Source organism: Ambystoma mexicanum, chromosome 8, assembly GCF_040938575.1.
Source record: "Ambystoma mexicanum isolate Mex_15411 chromosome 8, UKY_AmexF1_1, whole genome shotgun sequence".
In the NCBI taxonomy this organism is placed as follows: Eukaryota; Metazoa; Chordata; class Amphibia; order Caudata; family Ambystomatidae; genus Ambystoma; species Ambystoma mexicanum.
Genome location: NC_090929.1, coordinates 605,806,939 through 605,827,577, shown reverse-complemented (window position 1 = coordinate 605,827,577; position 20,639 = coordinate 605,806,939).

Genomic DNA, 20,639 nt, shown 5'->3' with positions numbered 1-20,639 from the left:
GAGAGTTGGTGCTAGGGTGCGTGGCATCTTGCCTTGTGACACAGCATCATGTTATTTGGGCCATTTTAGCAACTTTCATGGGTTTTAGGTTGAAGGAGGCCACGCGGGCCGCAGACTCATTTTACACCATAACCTATTCCTTTAAAAAAACACTAGAATGATCTATAAAGGGCATGTAAAGTGCCAGTTCTGGTTTAGATAACGCCACTGACTTAGGGATGTTTACTACAAAGCCCTGGGTAGTTAATAACTTAATTGGAGCTGGGAACATACTACTGGTGTAATACAAATGTCTTATCCAGGAATGTCTTCATCCACTCCTTTCCTCCTTAATTGTTCATTGCACTTGCACTATCTGAAATGTTCTCAGGCTGATCATGATAGTTATTCTTCGCATTCTTAATTGTTTCAAGGACCTGTAAGAATGTAACTGTATTTCTCTCATGCTCCCCCCCTTGAAGCACTTTGAAACACATTGTGTATAGGGGCTATACAAATAAACAATCAATCAATCAAAAATCCATCAATAACTCTACTAGCACTATGCATTTCCTTCACTGAAGTCCTGCTAAAAACCAGCAATGTCAAGTGTTTGCCTGTCTATATGTATTGGGCATTTGCCAGGCACTGCTATTAAATGTTCAGGTACTTGAACCATTTTACAGCAGCTGCTACCATCAGTTGGTACCTAATACCACTATGGCGATGCTTGGCAATGGCTTTTTAAATTCCTACAAGCCCAAATGGTTGGCGTTGCCATGACTTTTTTTAAAAAAGTGATGCAACTGCATTTTTGGTACCCACCACCAGCTGAATAAGGAGTTGTAGACAAGTTTTAATAGAGGCCACCATAAACTAGCTGGGTGACCCATAAAAAAATAAAGCAGAGCCTCGAGATTCAAAACAGCACTTGTTATTCTATCCATGTTAATGTAGTGAATACCCTGGTGCCGAGGTATGATTGCAGCCCATACACTGCTGTAAAGTGTTCCATCATTGAAGGTTCAAGTGGAATAGGATAGGAAGGTTTGGCGAAACTCCATAAAGTATCTGCACTTAAAGCGCTGGTGAGAGTATTATAAAAGATCTCTCTAAAGGTCCATCGCTGGGAGGATTTTATATTCTGAACTGCTTTTCTTTTTCTTCATTTTTTTCGGTTTTCTTTTCTTCTTTTCTCTTGTTTTATACAGTGATGATATATGTAATTTAATACATACTGCTATTTTGATTTTGTGAAAAGTCGATATCTTTGACTAAAACACAACAAATAAATAAAAAAACAAAGTGCCTTAGTTGTCACCTGTCCCCCAGACTTTATGGGTCTCCTACGCCCCTGGTGGTGCCGCCTTTTTTAATCTACCTTTGCGTTTCACCACGCATCGTGGTGGGCAGCAGTGCCCTTCTGGTGGATGGGCAGGTGTGGGGCTTTGCTTTGGTCAATTGTTGTGCATGTCACAGAGGGAAGACTTTGTTCTCAGCTAACGTTCAGGATTATGCAAACATATCAGTGCGCTGATACAAAGTCAAATTAATGCGAAACATTGAAGAGTATAGAATAGCAATATTGTGCTAAAAAAGTAGCTGTTTATTTTGTAGCCTTCTGATTTATTTGCTGTGCCAATTTGTTTGCTGTGCCAACACGTGTTTAGACCTTCACAGTCTTTTTCAAGGCAAAACAACAGTATATACATTATAAGTGATCAAATATAAAAATTGTGATTATCACATTTCATAATTGTATGAACAATTTAAAAATATCGATCAAAGAAAACCCATGGTCATGGAAAATACATTATCAATTTAAGAGTAAAAGTAAATCAATGGTGCATAACACCGATGAAACGACAAGGAGAGAAGATGGGAAAGAGGAGGAGACACAAATAAATACAAACATATGCAAGTGTCCCAAGTTACTCGTTTACCATTAGTTGCATTGTTAGTTGTGACAGATAACATCTATGTCCTTCTAATCTTAGTAAAGCAAGTCTTGTCCCCTATTGGTAACATTCTGCTGCCCAGTAAACCAATCCTAAACAATATCAAAACACCATGGTTGTCATGTTTGATAACACTCAAAATTCAGCTGCATTGCATTCATGTGAAAAGCACTATATAAGAGCCGAACTGAGATCAACATGGCACAAAGTTACAACAATGTTTTGGCAAATAGTGCCCTGTGTGACCCCCATTGCTTACCTACTGTTGAACTGTGTCCCTTAAGAGTATCTGTATATGTGCTGCCAATTCTTTTGGTTCAGGTGCAAGCAAGCTGTATTCCCGTTGAACTAAAGAAAACCAGATATCGGTGTGATGCTTATCAAATGCATCAAATGCATTCTGACGGTGTGACATTTGCTTGATGGCAGGGTGAACTTGTTGCAAATGATCCCGCGTGCATGCGTGAAAGATTTACTCATGCAGGTCATATTATGGTGCATCAGCATAGACTTGGATTATATTGTGCCCACGTCATATGGGGAATATGTGAGTTGTCTCTTTGCAAAATGTTCTGTTTACTATTTTTCCCATTGGCTATGCACGTAATGACCCCGTATTCTACTACATATCCGTCCATAGAGATTAATCCAGGTGAACGAAGGGCCACGTTGCACAAAATGTATGCGCAAGCCCATGTAGGATATTATAAGCCCCATAAACTCCATAACCAGTTAGTGACTGAGAAATGATGAGCATTGCTTAATTGCAATGATTTGCACCATGCTAATCATGCTTCCTTGTGCAAATACCTTTTAAACTCACCTAGCGTAATACAGACATAGAATATGCTATTCGTTACACAATACTGCTGTCAAGTCTGTCTCGTATTTGAAAGTTTAGATACCTTAATCAATTTCAAATTGAATCTCAGTTAATGAGCATGAAGCAACTTATTGAAAATGGATAGCATATGTTAATGCTCTGTTAGTACTTGTCTATTTATGCATTGCACACATGGCATAGTTGTTCCAACACTAAGGATTGCTGTCTCTCTTTCAATGAATCAGGGAATGTCACAAAATAAACTTCAAACTGTATAAAACTAAAGACATGCTTCACTTCAGTCCATTTTCAGGACCAAAATTGTGTCTTGTTTTTAGGGGCAGAGTTTGAACAGGTTACGATTGTTCATCTCTCAAATCTAAACTATAACCCTGATGATAGGACAGGCCTAAAAGGAAGGAAAAAAAAGAAGAAAATACTTAAAAGCACTGACATGTACTGTTGAAACACAAATATGTCCTTGCGGTTAAAGAGTGTTTCATACATGCATGAAGCCAGGGAGGTAAGCGAATGGCTGCTATGCAGTTGCATCGAGAATGCCCCTTTGCTTACCTTCTCTAACAAAACTCAAAACCCTGTTTGTCACAAGCTGTCTTATCCGTCAGATAATTGATGCTTCCAGTTGACGTTCAGGCTTTTCAAACTTCTGTTAGCTATCATACACCACCATTGTTCTGATGTGGTTATTGCCATTGCTAGATAGTAAAGCAAAAGCATTTGTGAAATGCTTCAGTTTCACTAATATGTAAATATCTATCTATCTATCTATCTATCTATCTATCTATTGATCTATCTGTCTATATATGACAAAAAACGTTGTTAAAGGGACAATATGTTTAAGTTGCACTAGTAAAAACCTATAAAATTCAATGGAAAAATGTTGCTACAGGGACGTTATGGTTACAGGTAAAACCAAAAAACCTCAGAAATTCACCAGTTATGGTAAGCTAAGCAACCATAACTCCCACCACCACTGTGCACTGCTAAGACTAACACCCATAACATCAAAGATGACATCACAAATGTCATTGATGACATCACTGATGACATGACATGTCTGGCTCCATCTGTTTTTGTTCACTGACATATGTAGGGCAGGTGGGTTTGTTCACTGACAGTCAGGAAACATTCAAAAGGTTCTATGTTTGTAGAACTTACCCTTCTCATATGTTCCTACCCTAATTTCCTAAGGGTTCAGTCACAGCATATGATACATATACATAAGGGAAGAAGCAGGCCTGAAACACAGCAATCATTTGTTGCCATGAAGATAACCAGTTAGGTTATGAACACTTTCTGGTAATACTGCAGCTTTATTTGCCTATTTTACTTTCCCTGTATATGGGCTTATGTGTGTGCATTGTGGTCTCTTTTTGTTTTGTGTGTAATAGTACAAATATGAAGTAAGTGAGGTGTTGTTAGCTACTTATTACAAGTTTGAAATATGCAAAATTCTGACACTAAAGAATTTATCATTTTAATATCCAACATGGCAAAAATTTGATTATTGCACCTCTATGGTCCAGGCTGCAGAAAATGACTATGTTTCTGCATGACTTCTTTCCTATACTGGAAAGAACTATACTGCAATGGTGTTTAAAGCAATGCATTGTGTAATGAATTATGTATCTCAAGAGAGTTCTCCCAATTACCTCTGATAGTTTCCTGGCAACATTATATTGACAATCCCTTGTGGAGGCTCTTCATGAAATGTATATGTACTTGTGATGTCATCAGTGATGTCATAAATGACATTTGTGATGTCATCTTTGATGTTATGGGTGTTAGTCTTAGCAGTGCACAGTGGTGGCACAAGTTATGGTTGCTTAGCTTATCATAACTGACAGATTTCTGAGGCTTTTAGGTTTTACCTGTAACCATAACGTCCCTGTAACAACGTTTTTCCATTGAATTTTATAGGTTTTACCAGTGCAATTTAACCTAATGTCCCTTTAACAATGTTGTTTGTCAATGAATTTCATTGTTTTTAAGCAGGATAACCTTAGTGTGTACAGAAGGACTGTGCAACATAGTGCAACTGCTGTCTGGGATTATATGTTGTTTTAGTGACACATTTCGGTTTTTTCTATGTACTGTGATATGTGATTTCGTCTGTGTCCATTTGTAAGTGCTTTATTTGAAATTTAGCTTTTTAGAGTTTGTAGGTTGTAGTGGTAGTTTTGTACACTGTGTTAGGTGTGGGTAGTATTTTATGTTTTAATTTAAATATTCTGTATTAAACAAAAATGTTTTTTGAAATTTGGAATGTTGCACGCAGTCTATGTTGTCAAGACCTGTAGTGCCAGAGAATCTGTCAGAGGTGTCTAATCGTTGGGGGAGAAGGAGGGGTGGAAGTAGAGAAAGTTTACCATCTTATCCTTCTTTTATAATATATACCATGTTAATCCGGACAGCAGTCGCAGACTATGAGGGTCATTACGAGTTTGCCGGTAAGGGGTTAACGGTGCCGGTAAGGACGCCAGTGCCGTTAACCCCTTACCTCTGTAAGTGACTTCAATCCAGCACTCCAACTAAGTCAATGGGCCTCATTACAACCCTGGCGTTGGACCATGGTGCTATTAGCACCATGGTCCATGCCGGATTACGCCATGATGGATGGCGGATTTACCACCCCTTTCCAAGGTTGGTGGGGCGGTAAATCCCCATTCACCATTGCCCCTTCCCCATTCCCATTTTTGCCCCATAGGGCTCAATGGGGATGGGGAAGGCGCTAATTACGGCACCGTAAATTACGGTGCCGTAATTAGCACCAAGGTCGCTTAGCGCCTTGGACTTTAACGCCTGCAAAAAACAGGCGTTAAAGTGTGAATCTGGTGTTAAGGGTTTAACGGCGCTGCAGCCTTTTACGGCGCTGTTAACCCCTTAATGCCAGGGTTGTAATGCCAGGGTTGTAATGCAATGCCTAGTCTGGGATGCCCAATGGAAGCCCTCATTTATATATATTTTTATGTCATAGTTCTTAAATCTCGATGATGAACCCTTATATAACGCCCCTCTCTTTGAATCCCCCTGACCTCACTGAGCCAAGAAGTAGGTTTGTTTTGCAAATTAAAAGGTATATTGGAAAAATTAAACAATATATATATATATATATATATATATATATATATATATATCACACTTTTATGAACAAAATAATATCTGATAGCACACTTATGAATATAATAGTGGCCAACAATGGGTAATATTACAATAGCACACTCTTTTTAATCAATGAGGAGTTGGTATAGAAAGGATAAGGTAGCAGAGAATACTTTGTATGGTTTCAAGGAAATGCAAGGTGGGAAAGAATGCAACACAGAAATAAACTTGATATGGTTTCCACAAAAGATAATATGATTACTTTTTCCCTTGTGACAACTCACTCCCCCCCTATGCAATATGAAGAGATGGAAAGAAGAACACACAGGTTTCAGGAATACAATTAATAATGCAGTTCAATTCCAGTTCCCCCAGCAAGCTTAGAGAAAACCGGTATGATTTTAAAACACAGGCCAAATGCTTTTAAATGTGGTTGCAATGGATGGGAAAATTAAAATGCTTTTAATTCACTAAAGGAGATTCAGGATAAGTGATCGTTACTTTGGATTAGTTCAGGTCAACACTAGCAATGATTTATGAATGATCTTCAGATTGAAAACGAAAGGCAGCAGTTGCAAGCAAAAGACAGCTATTTTGACAGAAAATGAAATGGAGCTAAATTGCAATTCGCGGCACTTTTTCCGTGTGCATAAATCGTGATTACGGTACAACTGTAAGGAGTGGAATGTCGTTTTGAAGTTGTTGGAATAGGTTAGGATCTTAGCATTAAAATGACAGTTAAATCTAGCTTCTAGGACTTGTGGTTCAAAAGATACAGACATTTTTGTGGAGGTAGATTTGCAAAAATAAAGTCAAGATTTCAGAACGACAGGTGACGCTTTTACAGTTTTGAAATCACAGGATGGACACACAATTCTGAATGCAGTTCTGGACAGTTTGAAATGGATGGGATAAGATTACTTTAGACTAAGAGATTGGTTCTGTACAGTTCTAGACTGGATACTCACTCCTAGTTTTGGAATAGAATGGACCTCGTCACAGATCTGGTCAGGTTTGGGCTGCGGTTCTCTCGCCACCGGACAGGTCTCAGGCCCTCTGGGTTCTGCTCACAGCACAGCTTCTGGTCTGCTATCGACACTGCACGGCGGTCTGGTCTGGTCTCTTGAACTGGATCCGGTGGGTTCTGGATACAGCTCTGCTTTCTCTGGATCTCGGATCTGGCACAGGGTTCTGGGCTAGAAGCGAACAGCACGGCAAGGCTGTTGAATAATTTGGTTAGGTTGCTGGATTCTGAGGCCTGCTGAGAAGAGTTCAGCTTTTGGGTTAGGCCACTGCTTAAGGTTCTAGAGCTGGGTTCTAGAGTCTGGTCTCTGAATGTATCTGGAATCTGGAGTCTCTGGAGTCTGGAGTCTTTGTCTAGATCTGGTCTGGCAGAGCGCTTCGCAGGAATCGGTGAGTAGTGGAAAGTGAAGTCTCTATCTGGGTCTCAGCAGTCTCTTTTTATGTGTTTTCTAAGTGGGTGTGGAGGCTGACTTTCTATGCCCAACCCTCTGAGGATCCTGTTAAGTTAGAGGATTCTCTGTGCCCTGACTGGAGAAAGGAGTAGTGAGTCAGAATGAGTCAGAGTGATGCTGCCATTTTACAATCTAGTGAAGAAACTCCCCTTTGCTTTTACTTAGAAATCAATTTTTCATAAGAAAACATGTTTCCCGGATACACAAGTTGTTGAGAATACATGTACACATCACAGATTAATGAAGGCGCATTCTGTTCCAACTCTGATTTTCCTAAGAGCTTTAGTTCAGAAATGACAACTTATTCGTGATTTTAGTGGGTTTCACAATATTGGTCCGGCCCCCAATTTTACACAGACCTACACACCCTCTCTGAGCATATTACTGGAAGTTCTTAGGTTTCTAGCATAAAAAATGCATCCACAATATTAATAATTACAGGGCTTGGCCTCAGAACATCCCACAGCATCCAACTTAGTCTTGAACTGTGAGTGCATTTTTCATTTTAAGATTCTCAAAGTTGTACATTTCTGTCAGCTTGGAACACTTTGTAAATTGCAGTTTTATAAAACATATATTTGCTCTCAATTGAATTCACCCATTGGTTTATCTCCGCCCCCAGAAGCTTGGCTCTGACTCAGAGGTCACATGTCTTGTTTCTCCCAGAGCAGTGTTGTTCAGGCACACCCAAATCAGCATATTCTATTCAATTGAAAGAGTGTATTGTCTTGACTGAGGGCAGCAGACCAGGGTGCCACTCTCCATCTGATTAACATGACCATGCAATATCCTGCATTCTGGTGTATAGGTCTGAGGTGTGAAGGGTTCTCATGGGAAAGCAAACCTTTTGAAGTCTGAACTGCATCAGGCTGTCTTCTAGTCAATTGCAACTTAGTTCCTTATAAAAAAAAATGTAACATTATAAACTTTAAAATAAGAAATATCTCCTAAAACCAAGTCTTTTTCAACATGAAATCACTGGGTGGCACTCTATATGGCATTTTGATGGAATTCTCTTGCTTGGCATATTTAGCTTCTGAAATATAGTTCTCCTTTCAGAATTTAGATCGCCAGCGCTTGTCCGAGGCGTGCAACGGTACTGCACCCATTTTGACAGCTGTCGATTTTTTAAAAGGGGATTTTACTTAGGATTATTGCTAATATTGTACTGATGTGGATTCTTGCAGTAGAGTAATGTGGAACACCCCTCAAGAAGGTTGGATCTTTTTGGTGGTTTTGTGAGCCATGATTTTAGCAATTTTTGTCACCACTAAAACAGATTTTTGAACACATCTGTATTCCTTTGCAATCAGCATTGCTTTTTCCAAGTGGTTTCAGGCTACTGTGTGGGTAGCCCAATGGTGGTTTTAGGCAGTGATCTCCTGTGCTCACTGACATATCAAAAGTAGATGGCAGCATATCTTTCAGATTTTTACTGTGCATTTTTGGATGATTTCTGGCGGGCAGCATGCTTTCCAGTAGCCATTCTTATGTTTCTGCTACCAGCAATTTACAGTACTGTTGTAGGGCTTGGATGCGTGGGTGAAAACATCCCACAAGCCTCCCCTCTTGCGATGGCGTTGATTTTCCATAAATGGAACTCGCAAGACTGGGATGTTAGCCTCATCTTCTTCTGTTTCCGCAGATGGCAATGTTCAGCATCTTTTCCTCCATCAGGGTGGATCGATCGGTTCTCCTCGTCGGTCCTGATGGGAGTATTGGGTGGTACTCCGGGACCCTCAGATCTTTGCTCCCAGTCCCCAGGTCATCCTCCTTGGTCAGTCTCCATGGTTTATCTCTCCTAGGATGACAAAGCAAAGCGGCAGAAACATATTTGTAGACATTTCCCAACCACTATTAATGTAGTGGGGTGAGCATGTACATTTTATAAATCAGGAGACATTTGCATTCTTATCATTGTATTTTATGGACTATGTGTGGGATATTTTAGGGTTGGAAATGTATTGATCTGGAGTGGCCCCCTCTGGAGTTCCAAAGGACTGCTCCAGTTGCTGCAGAGTGTTCCTGGGATGGCAACACTTTAGCTGATTAATGTGGACCCACTTATCTTCCCCCTCTGCCAAACTGCCTTTGGGGATGTGGATTTTGTAGGCGACTGGTGAGATCTTGTCTACAATTTCAAAAGGTCCCTTCCAGGTAGGCAGAAATTTCCGCTGTTTGGCCTGGTTCCTTTGGAAATTGTATAAGTAAACCCGGTCTCCTATGTTGTATTCTTTCCTGGTAGTCTTCAAGTCATAGTGGATCTTCATGCTATCAGCTGATCTTTCTAGGTTTCGCTGAGCATAGGCAAAAGCATGTTGAAGGTGTTTTCTTAAATTTTCAACATACTCATGAGTTGTGGAGGCATTGATCAATGTCTGCTCTTGGGTCCTGTAGAGCAGATGCTGGGGAAGCACCATCCTGTGTCCAGTCATCAGCTCAAACAGTGACATTTTAATTGCAGATGAAGGGGTAGATCTGATGGCCATTATGACAAGAGGTAAACGAATATCCCAACTTGGCCCAGAATCTGCCACAAACTTTTTTAAGATGCTCACAATGGTTTTATTGTAATGTTCTACTGCACCAGAAGAGGCTGGCCGGTAAGCAATTTGTAGCTTCCTTTTAACCCCCAGTATCTCCCACATCTTTGTCATTACTTTGCTGGTGAAATGGCTACCTCTGTCTGACTCAATCCATTGGGGTAATCCAAAACGCGAAAAGATGTGGTTGATCATCAGGGCATCTGCTGTTTCTGCCTTGCAGTTTGGGCCCAGGAGACATTCCACCCATTTAGTAAATAAGCATGTCACTGTCAACAGGTACTTATTCCCCCTAGAGGAGCGAATCACGGGCCCTATGTAGTCGACTTGCAAATCTGACCATGGCAGTGTCATCCCCCTCTTTTGGAGAGGCACACAGTGTGTGGGGGATATTGGCTGAAATTGTGCACACACAAGACACCCCTTCAAGTATTGGTTGTGGTGCTGCCCCATGTGTGGCCAGTATGCAACCTCTCATAAGATATCAAATGTTGTATGAAACCCCCTACGACCGGCTGTGGCCGCATCGAGGGCGTGACTTAACATCAGGCTTCGGAATGAGGTAGGAACCACCCACTGATCATGGCCATCTTGGGATTTCCTTACCAACAAACCGTCTTGGATTCGGAACATTTTTGGACATTTCATCAACACTCTGAGGTCCTCTTTCCCAATGTAATCGGTATCCGTCAGGGGAAAGTTCTCAGGGTCCCCAATGTGTTGGTAAAACTTACAAATTATTGGATCCCCTTTTTGAGCTGTAATCAAATCAGCATCTGGGCTCTCCTTACTCCATTGTGCAGTTGAAAGATCATTGTGAGCATTTGTCTGGGACCTAGTGATAGCAGTGACCTGGATTTCCCCCAACAGGGACTCGATCTCTATTAGATCCCCTTGGATGGACCTGGTTTTGGCCAACTGATCAGCTAAGTCATTTCCAGTTTTGTCTGGTCCCTCTACTTTGGAATGACCCTTGATCTTCTTCCAGTAGATGGTCATCCCATTCACGGTGACCAGATCATCAATATTTTGAATTAACTTCCCATGTTTCAAGGGTTTGTTGTTAGCACATAACATGCCCCTGGTTTTCCAATTAACCAGGTGCTCCACAAACCCGTTCCGTACATAACCCGAATCTGTGATTATGAACAGTTTGTGGAGTTAATGTTGGACAGCAGTGAGGATGGCTTGATGCACAGCCATCAACTCTGCCACCTGACTACTTCGGGGACCACTCTTGTACCCAGCGGAGGGTTCTGGGGACTCATTCACCCATGCATTCCCTACGCCGGCCACAAGTTCTTTCTCCCCGTTGTTGTCAACATGGTAAGAGCATCCATCCACATAGACAGTGGGCATTCCCTCACACTTATCTTCTTCAAAGACTTTGTGTGGGGAATTGAGGTATGCCTCCATGTTGTCCTTGATTTTTAGACTTTCATCCTCGAGACAGTTTTCTCTGGCACAATAATGCAAGTCAGCCAGACCTTGCGCGAGGGGACTCTTCTTGTTTTGGCCATATCTGACCTCCACAGGAAAGCCTTGCATTGACAGAATCCAGGAAGTAATTCGGGTATTACTCACATTTCCGGCCCGGATTCTGTCACTTTGGAGATATTGCAGAGGCTGGTGTGGAGTCTCCACTATGATGTGTTCCCCATGAATAAACGGGTGGTAATTCTTCAATGCCCACACCGTTGCCAGGAGTGCCTTCTCACAATCGTTGAATTTTTCCTCCACAGAGGATAAAGTTTTACTCGCATAGGAGATTACATTATTGACCTTGTCATGCTTTTGATATAATACTGCAGTCAAGCATGTATTAGAGAACCCTGTCTCCTAGAAAAACTCCTTGTTTCTGACAGGGTAAGCTAGACAGGGTGCTTGTGAGAGGCTTCTTTTGAGTTGTCTTACTGCCTCGGCTTGTTCTGGATCCCATTCCCACTTGACCCCCCCCTTCAAAAGATGAATCAGGGGTCTAGTGATCTCTGCGTAGCCCTCAATGAACTTTCTGCTGTAATTAGTCAGTCCAGGGAGGCTTCTTAGTTCCTGCAGAGTTGTGGGGTCTTTCATTTTTTGAAGTGCTTACACTTTCTTTTCCTGGGGACGCAGACCCTGAGGAGTAATCTCATACCCCAAGAAATTAACACGGGTTCTACACAACTGTGCTTTCGGAAAGGAAACTTTTGCTCCGGCGGCCCTCAACTGTGTCAGAACATAACGGATCTCCGCTATGTGTTCCTCCACAGATGAACTTTTGATGAGGACATCCTCTACATAAGCCAGGTTACCCCTTGCACCCAGGTCGAGCATGGCCTTGTGTAGGAAAATGTTGAATTTGTTGCCGGAGTTGAGGTACCCTAAGGGAGTCCAGGTCCATGTGTACTGCTGGTCCCCAAAGGTAAAAGCCATCTTGTATTGGTCCTTTCTACTGACAGGCAAGGTCCAGTATCCATTGGTCAGGTCTATTGCAGTGAATACCTGTGACCCCTGGATCTGGGCCAGCCCTTGGTCAATGTAGGGAAGAGGCCATCGGGAAGTATGGACCCGTTTGTTGAGCTCTGTAAGGTCGGCGCAGAGTCTACACTGGCCGTTTGGCTTCAATATCCCCAGCACCGGATTATTGAAGGTGCTGTGGACTGGACGGATTATCCCCCGGAACTCAAGGTTCTTAATTATTTCAGTAAGGGACTCTATTGATGCGAGAGGCAAGCGATATTGCTTCACAAACACTGGAGTCATGCCAGGGTCCGTGGGAATTGTTGTTGTGTGGATGTCGGTGCGACCACAGTCATATGAGTCCACCGCAAAGAGATCTTGAAAATCCAAGAAAACTTGTTTCAACTTTTGCTTCTGCTCCAGAGTCACACAGGCATCAGCTAGGTTTGACTCTCTCTTCAACCATCTGCCTGAAGCCTGGAAAGACTTCTGGTTTCGCTATCTCAGCGGCCTCCTCCAGCTGGGTGGAGAAGTCTCTGGTCAGAGTGCTGATTTGGACGGTGGCTTCAGGTGGGAAAGGCAGCCCTCATGGATCTGGAAAATCACCTCATCCCTTCTGAAGTCACAAGTCACATCTTCCTTACCATAAGGGCAGGAAGTGTACACCAGGAAGTTCCCCCCATGCCGGGTAAAGATACTGTCTGGTGTTGTATGGTCATCACTGTCACTGTCAAAACAGTCCTTGGGGATTGGTCCTAACAGTTCATTTCCTAGATCAATGGAAACATTTTGGTCATCAACCACCATTCCAATAATGGTGCCTACGGCTAGACTAATCCACCTCTGTTGGAATGGTGTCATGTTCTATATTGACTAATGTTGTTGGGTTTACCCCCAACCCTTGCTGTTGGAGAGAAGCATTTAGATGAATATAAGCATCAGGGTTTTTCAATTTTTGTCTTCTTTTAACTTTCACTTCCAGGGAGAATTGTCGGGTCCTTTCTGGGATGGTGACTTCCTCTCCAATCTGAATTTCAACTGCATAAGGCAGCAGTTGAGCTGACCTGAATGCTTTTTCTGGATCATCAAAGCCCATGGGATTATCCGCTAATCGGGACCAAGCTTTGAAGTTTATTAGGTCCAAACTAATGGCAAAGCGATTGAGAATGTCACTGCCTAAGTAAAAGGCGGAAGTGACGTCTCGCACAACCCAACAATTATGGACTATGCTCTTGTTGCCAATGGAGATTTTGAGCATACACCTGCTTGGCAGGAGATGTTTGGAATTGGGTGTTTCCAGATCCATTTCCCATGTCTCTATCAGTTTGAATGTGGGAATGGCTGGATCTTTTGGGAGTTGGCGGAACATGGCTTCGCTGATGAAGCTCTTACCGCTGTTCACACACACTCGGGCAAGAACAGAGTCCTTCCCATCATTCAACTGAACAGGGATGAACAACTGCTCTCCAATTTGCTGAATATCAGCCAGGATCTGAGCTGATTTCTCATCTTTCTGGCACTATAGGAGTGGGAATGTCTGATTGTGGATTGGTAAAGAATTGCAGAGTGTTTCCTTCCAGTGTGGAATACCACCTTAAACTGGAAGGAAGGCTGATTTTCAGAAATAGAGAGGACCCCCCCATCACCAGTTTGTTGTCCTACTGCTCTTACTGTCACGTCTGGAATTTGGTTGTTCTGGAAGTGAAATTCTACTTGGTCAGATTTTTGTTCAACCATGTGGCATGTGCCGTTTAAACTAACATGGTTGACGCTCTGTGTTCACTTTATTGGTCGGCTAGTCTGGGTCCAGAGGACCTTGTTTACACAATCTATTAGGGGTGACAACCTTCTCAGAAGGTCATTCCCTAGTAAACAAGGGGTGCCCACTGGAGTCACTACTATGACCGGGTGTTTCACCTTGTGTCGCCCAATTTTAATGTCCAAATCTGCAGTTCCCTTGACAGGAATTTCTTTCCCGTCAAAGTTCTGAAGTTGTCCAGGAAGAGAGGTGAGAGGAATTTGGTATTTCTCCCCCCTTCCTAAATTTAGTTCATCAAAGGCCTTTTTAGACCTTTCTGCCCTCCTGGGGGAAGTTAGGAGGGAAGTTCCCTGGGTTAGGTGCTTGGCTGGATACCCCCCTTGGGCTAGAGGAGTCCACACATAACCCAGGATGGGTTGGTTTCCCATGTAGCGCGGACTTACCTAGATAGCTTGGGATCCAGTGTCCACCAGTGCCAAAATTGTACCCAGCTCCTGTACTTGTACCAGGGCATAGTATCTTCCCTCCTTCTCCGCAAGGGGGCACAGATAATGCACATTTTTGGACAACTGGTGGGCTAATTTTCTGGTTTTGGACATTGAGAGAGAAGGGATTTGGGCAGAATTCTGTGGAGAGTCTTGGGAATCTGAAAGAAAAAGTTGGCAAATAGAAATAGGAGAAGTTTTGCGTTCCCCTGGTTCCGGTTCTGGGCCACCCTCCCCCCCCTTTTGGAGGAAGTCACCAGTATGGGTTTGAACCTTGAACCAGGGGATTTTGATGTTGTTGGTTCTGGGATGGGATGATGGGCGGTGCAAGCTCAGTCCCCACATCTACCCAGTCTGGATGTGAATCCCTTGGGACCCATTTTTCTTTGGGAGGAGTTCCCCCATCTCTGAAGGAGAAGATCCTTTCCCCAGGATCCTCTGAGGATCCCTCTCCCTCAAATTGAAAGATCTGTACCTACTCCTCAAAGTAGGGCTGTTTGGGTCCTTTGTTTCTCCTACCTCCTCTCTGCTCCTTGGTGGTAGACTTTCAGGGGTAGGAGATTTTGTTTCCGGTTCCTGGGTTTCCAGGGGCTGTTTACAAGTGAGGAAGGAAGCTTCCTCCAAGCTTCCTCCAAGGCTTTACACCCCCCTTCCCCTTGTGCCTCCTCCCTGGGAACCGGTGGGTTATCGGGGTGCTGCCCCTGCCATTGTTCTGGAGCACCAAGTCCAGAATGTAGGGCATTCTGTGCCGGCATGCCCATCTGAGGGTTCTGCTGTGCCCTCAGCATGCGACCCAGATCCTGTGCCATATTTTGGAGCTGGTGCTCTAACTGTGAAACCCGCTCAGGCTGATACGGGGTTCTGTTTTCTCCCCTGGTGCTGATCCCAGGAAGGGTAGCTATCCCTTCTCTGGTAGTACCCTTTGTTGGGAAGATTTGGGTACCCCTCCACCCTTGGCCTCCCCTCTCCCGGATTAGGTGGTCTGGGCACAGGGAAGTGGGTAAAGAAGGATGGATGATTTTGGGGTTGGAAGTTCTGTGAGTACCTGGGGGAATAGTTCTGTCCAGGATTTGGTGAATTTCTGCCCTCCTGGTGGAAGTTGGGAGGGAAATTCCCTGGGTTAGGTGCTTGGCTGGATCCCCCCCCCCTTGGGCTGGAGGAGTCCACACATAACCCAGGATGGGTCGGTTTCCCTTGTAGCGGGGACTTACATAGTCAGGGGAGTGAGGGGCCCCATTTGTGGGACTACCTCCTTGACTCGCTGTCTCTGACTGGCCCGAGGGCCTTCTGGGCTTGGAATTATTCTGTGCAGGCAAGATTTTAGGCCCCCCTCATCTTCAAATCTAAAATGGGGGCAACCTTTACCTCTGCCACCTTGGCAGCAGCAGGGGTGCTGGTTGGTTTGGGTTTTTTCTGGGCATTATTTTTATTTTCTATGGGCTTCTGCACCTCATAGATTTGGGTGGTCCGTTCAATGACCCAGTCTAGTGACCTTTTCTCATTAAAATCTCTCACTAGTTGGGTCATGATGTATTTGGGTAAGGCATGGAAAAACGTATTAACAAATTCTTTGCTATCCGTGCGCACCCTTTTGGTAGTCTGCGCAAAAGCACGCTTCAACTCCTGCACAAATTCTTGTGGGGCCTGATCCTCCCCACATTGCAAATTGTAGGCTGCCTTGCGAGCCTCTTGGGGATTCCGGTGAACCGCAAAATGTTTCAAGATGGCCGCCCTATATGTGGACCATCTGGAATGATTTTGGTCCTCCAGCCCCGCAAAGAAACTGGAGTATTCTGGGGAGAATGTCCATTTTACGTACTGAATGCAGCTACTGCTGTCTTTCAAATGGAAAGTCTCCATCATTTGCTCAAAGAGCTCCAAGTGTTCCCAAACAGAATACTTGGAGTTCTTATGATAAGGAGTGATGACGCTCCTTATTGCTTTGATCTGTTTTAAGGGGTTCTTAAGCAAGGCCCTTTTTTGCCTTGTTGACCTTCTTGGTTCGGGTAACCCTGGTCCATTCATCCTCTGACTCAAAAGCAATGCTCCCAGAGGTGCCCGTCTGATCTTCCAGGTTTTTCCGGATTCCGCGTGCCTGGGAATGGCCGGCAGAATGTGGGGACCTAGTCTCCTATTTCCTGGGATGCTCAGAGGAGTCTTCTGATTCCTCCTTGCTCCCAGGATTTGATGGGTACCCCCCCCCACTGACCTAACTGGGCAGAGGTTTTCAGAATGCCCTTAAAGGGCCTACTCTCCCAGGGTTCCCCACTAAATTGCACTGTACTTGGGTGCCCATACCCGGATGCCCGCCCATCCATTCCTGGGAGGTACTGGCCTATGCGCCCCATACTTCTGACTGGATAGTAATCTGCCATCCCTGTGGCCCTGGGCTCATGTGCGCCAGGGGACATGGGGGTGGCAGAGTCCAGGGACTGGGAGAGATGGAGGCCTCTGGTACTAGGGCTCCTGAGGTTATGCTCAGGTGTTTCCCTTTCCCAGCGAACCTCATTTCTATCAGCCCCTGCTCCCTGTTGCCCTGCCAGAGCCTGTGCTTTCAGTTCTTCAATCAAGGCCTTACTAGACTCTATTAGTCTCTCCTGCATGGCTACCTGTTGCTGGAGCCTATCATTGTGCTGGCAGAGAGCCTCATTCTCTCTCTGTACTTCCTGATTAGTCTTGGAGTACTGGGTCAGTCTTTGCTGCAGGAGGGTTACCTCCGGAGTCCCGTCCCTACTGGCCTGATCCTTTCTTTCCAGAGCATCCTCCACACTCCTGGTGTGCTCAAACAAGTTCTGATGCTCTTTTTGGAGGTCACCCAGTCCCTGGAGGGCCAGGTGATTTTCTTCCATTTTCCTTTTTTAGTGGCAGACTTCCTGGCCTAAGGTGTCCCTTTCCTAAGTAAGAGCCTGCATCTGTGCCACCAGGTCGTCCCTCTGCCTTTGAAGGGCACCAGCTTTCTGGCACTCTTCCTCAAATTCTGCCTAGGTCCCAGGTCTTTCAGAAATTATGTGTTGCTTTCTGCCTTCTCCCTATCTAGGTGGCTTTGCAGGGTGACTACCTGCTCTGTGCATGCCCTATTGAAATCTAGTTGTTGCTCCAGCTTTTTCTGGCTCTGCAGTAGGGAGTCCAAACATTCTTGGTACTCCTTCTGCAAGGCTAGAATTCTGGCGTCCTGGTCAGCCCTTTCCTGTTGCAGGTTACCCATGTCCTCTTTTATTTTAATGATATACTGTTTACTATAATTTTCTGACTCCTGGCTTCTGTGCAGCCTCTGCTCAGAAGAGTCCAGGTCAGATTGGGCCTTCTATAATGCCATCAGATGCCTACTTGCCAGATCTTGGCCTTCAGCACCTTTGTCCTGTATGGCTCCCATATATAAATGTAAATATGCGGCTATCCTGACAATCTTGTCGTGCTCATCATTGGCCTTAGGGGCCATGTATAGTTTACTCAGGGCCAGGTGTAAGGGGCCCTGATCTCTCCAGATATCTAGCCCAGTTGCAGTGACCTGTTGTGTGATTTCCTGCAACCACATATTCTGGTCCTGCTGAGTCCACTCACCTCTCACAAATAGCTTATGTAAGAGGTGCTCTCTCGCTATCTTGATGTTTACCAGTGTCGTCATTCTGGAAATTGATTTCCTTCCTGACTTGACCTGCAAAACAGACCGTTTCCTGAGAGCGTTCCCTTTTGAGGGGTGCTTTTACAGCGTAACACAGCGTGGTGATCCAGCAGGATTTGTGTATCCTGTCAGTTAGCACACTGTATTAAGCTGCACAAGTGGTAGAGCTAATCCAGAAGTCCCGGCTACGAGCCCCCACTCTGTAAGAGACTTCAATCCAGCACTCCAACTAAGTCAATGCCTAGTCTGTGATGCCCAATGGAAGTCCTTATTTCTATATATTTTTATGTCAAAGTTCTTAAATCTGGATGATGAACCCTTATATAACGCCCCTCTCTTTGAATCCCCCTGACCTCACTGAGCCAAGAAGTATGTTTGTTTTGCAAATTAAAAGGTTTATTGGAAAAATTAAACGATATATATATATATCACACTCTTATGAACAAAATAATATCTGATAGCACACCTATGAATATAATAGTGGTCAACAATGGGTTATATTACAATGAGGAGTTGGTATAGAAAGGATAAGGTAGCAGAGAATACTTTGCATGGTTTCAAGGAAATGCAAGGTGGGAAAGAATGCAACACAGAAATAAACTTGATATGGTTTCCACAAAAGATGATCACTTTTTCCCTTGTGACAACTCACTCCCCCTCTATGCAATATGAAGAGATGGAAAGAAGAACACACAGGTTTCAGGAATACAATTAATAATGCAGTTCAATTCCAGTTCCCCCCAGCAAGCTTAGAGAAAACCGGTGTGATTTTAAAACACAGGCCAAATGCTTTTAAATGTGGTTGCAATGGATGGGAAAATTAAAATGCTTTTAATTCACTAAAGGAGATTCAGGATAAGTGATAGTTACTTTGGATTAGTTCAGGTCAACACTAGCAATGATTTATGAATGATCATCAGATTGAAAACGAAAGTCAGCAGTTGCAAGCAAAAGACAGCTATTTTGACAGAAAATTAAATGGAGCTAAATTGCAATTCGCGGCACTTTTTCCGTGTGCGTAAATCGCGATTACGGAAAAACTATAAGATACAGACATTTTTGTGGAGGTAGATTTGCAAAAATAAAGTCAAGATTTCAGAATGACAGATGACGCTTTTACAGATTTGAAATCACAGGATGGACACAACATTCTGAATGCAGTTCTGGACAGGTTGAAATGGATCGGATGAGATTACGTTAGACTAAGAGATTGGTTCTGTACAGTTCTAGACTGGTTACACACTCCTAGTTCTGGAATAGAATGGACCTCGTCACAGATCTGGTCAGGTTTGGGCTGCAGTTCTCTCGCCATCGGACAGGTCTCATACCCTCTGGGTTCTGCTCACAGCACGGCCTCTGGTCTGCTATCAGCACTGCATGGCGGTCTGGTCTCTTGAACTGGATCTGATGGGTTCTGGATACAGCTCTGCTTTCTCTGGATCTCGGTTCTGGCACGGGGTTCTGGGCTAGAAGCGAAAAGCACGGCAAGGCTGTTGAATAGTTTGGTTAGGTTGCTGGATTCTGAGGCCTGCTGAGAAGAGTTCAGCTTTTGAGTTAGGCCCCTGCTTAAGGTTCTAGAGCTGGGTTCTAGAGTCTGATCTCTGAATCTATCTGGAATCTGGAGTCTCTGGAGTCTGGAGTCTTTGTCTAGATCTGGTCTGGCAGAGCGCTTCGCAGGAATCGGTGAGTAGTGGAAAGAGAAGTCTCTATCTGGGTCTCAGCAGTCTCTTTTTATGTGTTTTCTAAGTGGGTGTGGAGGCTGACTTTCTATGCCCAACCCTCTGAGGATCCTGATAGGTTAGAGGATTCTCTGTTCCCTGACTTGAGAAAGGAGTAGTGAGTCAGAATGAGTCAGAGTGATGCTGCCATTTTACAAACTAGTGGAGAAACTCTCCTTTGCTTTTACTTAGAAATCAATTTTTCATAACAAAACATGTTTCCCAGATACACAAGTTGTTGAGAAAACATGTACACATCACAGATTAATTAAGGTGCATTCTGTTCCAACTCTGATTTTCCTAAGAGCTTTAGTTCAGAAATGACAAATTATTCGCGATTTTCGTGGGCTTTGCAATATTGGTCCGGCCCCCAATTTTACACAGACCAACACACCCTCTCTGAGCCTATTACTGGAAGTTCTTAGGTTTCTAGCATAAACACTGCATCCACAATATTAATAATTACGGGGCTTGGCCTCAGAACATCCTACAGCGTCCAACTTAGTCTTGAACTGTGAGTGCATTTTTCATTTTAAGACTCTCAAAGTTGTACATTTCTGTCAGCTTGGAACACTTTGTAAATTGCAGTTTTATAAAACATATATTTGCTCTTAATTGAATTCACCCATTGGTTTATCTCTGCCCCCAGAAGCTTGGCTCTGACTCAGAGGTCACATGTCTTGTTGCTCCCAGAGCAGTGTTGTTCAGGCACACC